We start from the raw sequence: 7,690 nt of genomic DNA on the forward strand, positions 1-7,690 counted from the left end.
TCCCTTTTCTTTCTTCCTTCTCCCCCCTTCTCCTCCCCCGACGCCGCAGCTTCTGGCTTCTGCTTCCCCTTGCTGTCCGGCCGACGCCGACCGCGCCTCGCCGGCGACCAGCCCAGCCACCGTCGCCCCGACCGAGCCGCGCCGCCGTCGTCACCGCTCCTCCTTTCCCCTGTCCGCGCGCGCAGCAGGCTCACCGCCGCGCCTATCACGGCCCGGCGTTGGCCAGCCACCCAGTCGGCCGTCCTGATCGCCCCGCCGTCCGCCTGGCGCTGCCATAGCCCCGACCGAGCTGCGCCGCCGCTCGCCGCGCCCGATCGCCGCCGCGCCGTCCGCCCAGCTCGCCGCCCGGCCGTCGCCCCCCTCTCAGCCCGCAACTTCTCTCCTTCCTCTCTCTCGTCATCACCACCCCCAGCTGACTTCCCCTTCCCTCCGCGCCGTCGCCACCGCCGCTCGCTCGCCCCGGCCGGCCAGCCAGCCAGCCAGCTGGCCAGCAGCCCAGGCCAGCTCAGGCCGCTTGCCAGCCGTGCCCGGCCTTGCCCAAGCCGTGGCCAGCCCGTTGCCCACGCATCCCAGCCGCGCGCCCGCTCGCCCGGCCGTGGCCCGTCGTCCAGGCACGTCGCCCATCCAGTCGGCCCGTCGCCCAGGCGCGTCGCCCGTCCAGCCGCCCGTGCGCCCCCGGGCACGCCGTTCGGCCACCACGCCCACGCGCCAGGCACGCCGTCCGGCCACCGTGCCCGTGTTGGCCAGTCAGCGCGCCCGTTTGGCCCGCGCCCATGCCTAGTCCAATATTGTTCACCCGGGCCATTTTAGGCCCGAGCCGATTTTCTCCGGGCCAAAACCTAGTAAGTGACTTCCTAAACCCTATTTAGTACTTTGGGTATTTTATAGACTTGTTATGATTTAATTTAATTATATTATGATATAATTGTGCTAGTTGGATTGGATAAAATAATATGCATGATTTAGGTGATCGTACGTGGCCGACTTGAATGTCGGGTTTGTGGATTGATGTGGTAAATTGTGAATTGGATTGAGTTGTGAGTATGGATCGTTTGGTGCAATTGGCGTGAAATTGATTGAATTGAATGGCGTGTGCATGCCTGTTGATTATAAGCCCGGATTGATCGGAGGGCTACGGACTTGGGACGTGTTGACGGCGGTCCGTGTGAAGGCATGAATGGCCGGCGTGCCAAATGGACGCGGGCTTGAGACGTGTTGACGGTGGCCCGTTAAAGGTGTGTTAGACCGGGACGTGTTTACGTCGGTCATTGGTAGTGAGCCCGGATCGATCGGAGGGCTGAGCCTGAGGCGTATTTATGCGGGCTGTGAGATTGGGCCAGAGGCGCAGTAGCGTGGGCAATGAGATTGGGCCTGAGGCGCAGTGGCGCGGGCAATGAGAATGGACCTGAGGCGCAGTGGCGCGAGTCGTGAGAAATATGTTCGGCCATGCATACGAATTGAGTGTGATTGAATTGGCTGGTTGAGTGTGACTGAATTGGCTGGTTGAGTGTGTGATTGAATTGATTGGTTGAATGTGTGGTTGAATTAGTAAGATGGATTGCGTGCAAGTGTGGTTGGCGTTTGAGCAATTGCGATGTGTTATTTAATTACTATTATTGCATTATCACGTGACGACTAACGTGCAGAGTTTACATGGGCTTGATGGCAAGGTAAGTATAATGATGCGAATTTTACATGTTATAGGGTAGATTGCATATACGACTTGTCTGGGTACGCATTGGCCTACGTGGGGTATAGGGGGTTGCTTATTGAGACTCGTTCTCACGGTTATTATATAACCATTTCAGATCCGCGACCGTGAGTGATTGGCGACGCTGCAAGGGTATCTCGGAGATCGAGGACGGGTCAAGTACCCTGTGCTTTGAGTTTCCCCCTTTTTGTAGAGGAGTTAAGTTTTTGAACCACTGTCCCTTTTTGATGAACGTGGTTCTGTTGTTGTGGTCTAGCTTGGGGATTGCCTTTTTGTGAACGTGGTTTGTATCTGTAAAGTGTAGGAATTACAGTTATTGTTTCGTGCTATTGCCACCCCTTATCATTATTAATTGTCCGGGTTGTTTCTATTTGTTTTCGCGCGTGCCTAATCTCTGATGTTTGGGTTGGGTCGGCGACATGCCTGGGACGTCGCATTCAGTGATCGACCATCGAGGGATGATCGCGCGCTCGTAGAGTGTGGGGCGTGACAAAAGGTAGCTGATGTGGAGGTCCAGGACCCCTCAATATTTTCTATGTAAAAGATTACAATCAATTCTTACCGCACAACAAATGCCATGTCCCAAATAAATTAAAAGAGAATCTTCTTAAACTGGCTACCTCTTGATGTGGGAAATTATAAATTACACGACAACATAGCAACGGATAAAAGTTAGATATTATTACTTTATATTAAACAAAAAAAGGCGGGGCTATTCCACTTTCGTTTTAGCTTGATACACACTTTTCATTATCAATTAATCAATATATATATATATATATATATATATATATATATATATATATATATATATATATTTTTATTTATTTATGATCAGAAACATGGTCAATATCAATTCGTCCTACTTTTTTCTCTCTCGTATTTTCTCTTGACCTTTTATGTTTATTATTAATTGACTAAATTATCCTTCTGTGTGTGAAAATAAATTAATGGTTAATTAACTATATCTTTTGTTTCTCACTATCGCCACTGCTTCTCCAATTTTCCTTTTAATCTATGATTAATTAAATTTTGTAATACTTTTAAGTTTGTAAGTTTGATTAATAAATAGAACTTTGCTTAAATTTTTAATATTTTAATGTAAGTATTCTATTCATCTTAATATTGATTGGACAATGGGAGGCCATTTTTACAATGTTCAAAAAAAAAAAATCCAACACTCTCTCTCTCTCTCTCTCTCTCTCTCTCTCTCTCTCTCTCTCTCTCTCTCAACTCGGATACTCATGTTTAGCATTTATCAACAAATAACTCGCAATTAAGAAAATATCATGTGGTTCTATCCAACTTGCCCATATAAGTATTTGCAAATGACCATCGCACAAAGACAAACAAAGCAAGGCAACCAAAACTACATAACTCACAATTAAGAAATTGATTAGTTGAAAAATAGTGTGTAATGACGGAGAGGGATAGATATCACCAGGTATCTCAATCTCCCATGTTTCAACCCAAAGCCCAAACGGAGTTGGTCGTTTCCGACCAAGAGCACAAACTTAACGTCTTTCTTTCTTTCTTCATTCTCGATGGGTCGAAAGAGACGACACTTCTTTTTTTCATTGACCATGCTTTGTGGGACTTGGACACAGCACGCTATTAACAAAGAGAGTTAGGGCCCAATGGCCACGGTGGGGTTGGAGTGTCGTTTGAAGTTCTCAAATAACTGATGGGCCAAATCCATCAAATAAGTCATGTATTTACATCAGGAGAGAAAAATTACTTCACTTTCTAAGGCTGCGCATGACAACGATTCTGTGCCCAGGAACAGATTCTGCTCAGAAATGATTCTTTTTTATTCTGTGCCCGGAATTGATTCTGAGCATTTTAAGGTGTTTGTTAACGGTCCAAAATTCCATCCCTAGAATAGAAAAAGAACAGAAATGCGTTTGGTAACGCCACAAAATTTCTTTTTATTAATAATATTTTTAAATATTTTAATATTTCTTTCTTTTTTTTCTTTTCTTTTTTTCTTTTCCTCCTTCTTGGCCATAGCCTGCTCATCGGCCATGACCGGTAAAATATTTTTTTATTAATAATATTTTTATTAAAAGTATTTTTTCTTTTTTTTTGCCATGGCCTAGTCGCCGGCCATGACAGGTAAAATATTTTTTTTATTAATAATATTTTTTATTAAAAATATATATTTTTATTTTTTTTTGCCATGGCCTGGTTGCCGGCCATGGCCGGTAAAATATATTTTTTTATTAATATATTTTTTTATTAAAATATTTTTATTAAAAATATACATTTTTATTTTTTTGGGCCATGGTCTGGTCGCCGGCCATGGTCTGGCCGCCGGCCATGGCCGGTAAAATATTTTTTTTATTAATAATATTTTTTATTAAATATTTTTATTAAATATTTTTATTAAAAATATATTTTTTTATTTTTTTTTGCCATGGCCTGGTTGCCGGCCATGGCCGGTAAAATATTTTTTTTATTAATATTTTTTTTTATTAAAATATTTTTATTAAAAATATACATTTTTATTTTTTTGGGCCATGGTCTGGTCGCCGGCCATGGTCTGGTCGCCGGCCATGGCCGGTAAAATATTTTTTTTATTAATAATATTTTTTATTAAATATTTTTATTAAAAATATATTTTTTTATTTTTTTTTGCCATGGCCTTGTCGCCGTCCATGGCTGGTAAAATATTTTTTTATTAAAATATTTTTATTAAAAATATATTTTTTTCGTTTTTTTTGCCATGGCCTGATCGCCGGCCATGGCCTGTAAAATATTTTTTTATTAATAATTTTTTCATTAAAATATTTTTATTAAAAATATACATTTTTATTTTTTTGGCCATGGTCGGTAAAATATTTTTTTATTAATAATATTTTTTATTAAAATATTTTTATTAAAAATATATATATATTTTTTTTTGCCATGTCCTGTTCACCGGCCATGGCAGGTAAAATATTTTTTTTATTAATAATATTTTTTATTAAAATATTTTTATTAAAAATATATATTTTTATTTTTTATGGCCATGGCCTGGTCGCCGGCCATGGCCTGTAAAATATTTTTTATTAAATATTTTATTCTCGTCAGATCCGGCGAGGGCGGTCCTCAGGCCGAACATTAGAAGCTAAATTAAAAACCAAGAAAAGGAAGAAGAAAAAAAAATTGATTCTCAAAATTGTTCTCAGAATCACGAAGCTACTTTTTTTTTATTCTTGATTCTGCTCCAAAACTGATTAATCAAAAAATTAAACAAACGCATTTCTGTTCCCAAACTGATTCTGAGAACAAAAGAACAGAATCAAACACTGTTTGGCAAGTTGTCATGCGCAACCTAAGTGTCTAAAAAGAGCATGTAGTCATTCTTGACAAACAAACCTGGCCACTATTAAATCAGTGATTTTAAACTTACGTGGTAAGCTAATGTGACGTTTTCTATTTTTAAAAAGGTAAAAGAAATATTAAATCGATGATTTTAAACTTTAAAAAAGATGGTTTTTTATCAAAGAGAGAAGGGAAAAAAAAGTAACAGGATGTAGAAGCAAAAACAAATGTCACATTTTTCTTCTCTTTCTTCCTCTCAATTCACAGAGATACAAACACAAAATCAAAGTAGAGTGAAAAAGAGGAACGATTGAAGGGAGAAAGGATTATGAGTCGATGTTATACCTACCAACAGAGAGCATTGAGCGAGCATGCAGTTTGAGAAGATGCAGAGGAGTTCCCTTCTATGTGCTTCGGATTTAAATACACAAGGTTAGGGTTAGAACGCCCGATTAGAGGGGCGCAAGCGCGAGCCTGCCATTGTCGTAATAGGGGCTGAGAGATCTGACGAGGCAAGGCCTGCAAGCGGGCTCCATGGTGATCATCAGAATCACTCATCGTGTTTGTGATTGTGGCCATTCCTTTTCTTTTATGATTTTCTTTTGCCGAGCTATGGGAGAGATGGTGAGGCAGAGGAAGGCAAAGACTAAGACAGTTTGTCTGCCAATGGCACTTTCTCGGGAAAAGTGTCAAAAAGTCCTAAACCTTTAGCATTGGTACCAATTTAGTTCTAAACCTTTTTTTTGTGTCAATTCAGTCTTAAACCTTTTGCATTTATTCCAATTCAGTCCTAAACTTTTTTTTTGTGCCAATTCAGTCCTAAACCTTTTGCATTTGTGCCAATTCAGTCATAAATCTTTTGTCTTTATGTCAATTCAGTCCTTCCGACCAATTTTGGCCGGATTTTACTAACGTGGACGCCGGCCGGCCGGCGGCCAGTCACCAACGCTAACGTGGATAACTTTAATAATATATTTAATATTTTTTTGAATTTTTTTCCCCTCCCCTTCCTCCTTTGTTCATCCGGTCGCAGGCGAGGGCTCTCCGGCCACTGGCGAGGTCGCCCTCGCCAGCGACGATGAAGGTGAGCCTCACCGGCGACTGGCACGACCTCGCCAGATCTGGCGTGGTCGGGCCTCGCCCAGCCATGGCGATGCTCGCCTTCGCCGTCACTGGCGAGGGCGAGCCTCGCCAACGGCTGGGCGAGGCCCGACCTCGTCGGCCTCTGGCCAGTCGCCAGTCCGGCGACCGGATGGAGAAAGGAGGGAGGGAAGGAGAAAAAAAGAAAAAAATAAATAAAAATTCAAAAAAATATTATTAAAGTTGTCCACATCAATGCCGGCCACCGGTCGGTCGATGTCCACGTCAGTAAAATCCAGCCAAAATTGGCTGGAAGGACTGAGTTGGCATAAAAACAAAAGGTTTAAGACTGAATTGGCACCAATACAAAAAGTTTAAGACTGAATTGGCACCATAAAAAGATTTAGGACTGAATTAACATCAAAAAAAGGTTTATAACTAAATTAACACTAATGCAAAAGGTTTAAGACTTTTTTCACACTTTTCCTGCACTTTCTCCATGGTTGCCTTTGCGAACTATGTTATGTGGAGAAACTAATTGTGGCCATGGCCACCAGAGTCGAAAAGAGCACCAAGAGCAATGCGGTAGCAAATGTGATGCCGCTTACGTCGACAGTGGCGCGGCCACGGGACACACGCCCTCCCCCCCTCCCTTCTTCTAGTTTTTTGTTTTTTTGTTTTCTCTTTAACAACAATCATTTTATTTTGAGATTAAAATTATTAATTTTTCGTTTTTTGGAGACATTTGAAATGTGGGATCATTTATTTTCTCTTTAATGTTATACCAAATTTTGCAGATTCGGGATTTTCATCTAAGGAACCTTTTTCGTCCCTAAAGTAGAAATGAGAGTTCTGACTTTTCCTTATCATATGGATATTTGTAAAAAAACATGGAATTCCTTACTTTTAAAGTCGACTAATCAATGTGAATGCATGTAAATTACCGAATTGACGTACATCGGGACTTATGAAATACTTTTTGAAATTCGACCCCAAAAAAAAAATACTTTTTGAAAGCTTTTTTGTAGGAAGAGAAATAGAAACATTTGTGTCCATGGTTCCTAAAAGTTGAACAAATCTGCTGCGTAATCCATTGGGGATCGAAATGTGGAAAAAACCTTAATTTCGTGAAACATTTTGAATATATATGCGGCACTTAGGCGTGATTGGTTCTCGGTCCGTTTGTCCTTGGAACTGGGAAACGGACCGAGAGGACCGGTTTTCAATTTTGGGAACTGATGACCGAACCGGTTGATCCTAGGACAGGGAATCGGACTGATGGTCCTATCCGGTCCAATAGAACCAATCACTTAGGGTTTAATTCACATTTTACAACTTTTTGTTTATAAATTTATGTCAATAAAGTTCACTTGGGGTTTAGTTCACATTTTACTAATTTTTGTCAATGAAGTTCACATAGGATTTACCTTACCAAAAAAAAAGTTCACATAGGATTTAGTTTACATTTTACTAATATTTTGAAGAAATAAAAAAATATGCATATGTAGTCGATCCGATCCGGTCGGTCAGGTTCCCTCTTGGAACCGGGAACCAGACTGCCCGGACACCAATTCCACTTTTAGGAACCAAGAA

This window comes from Syzygium oleosum, unplaced genomic scaffold, assembly GCF_021117445.2.
Source record: "Syzygium oleosum isolate NSW1041296 unplaced genomic scaffold, Sole_v2.1 Sole_v2.03, whole genome shotgun sequence".
Lineage (NCBI taxonomy): Eukaryota > Viridiplantae > Streptophyta > Magnoliopsida > Myrtales > Myrtaceae > Syzygium > Syzygium oleosum.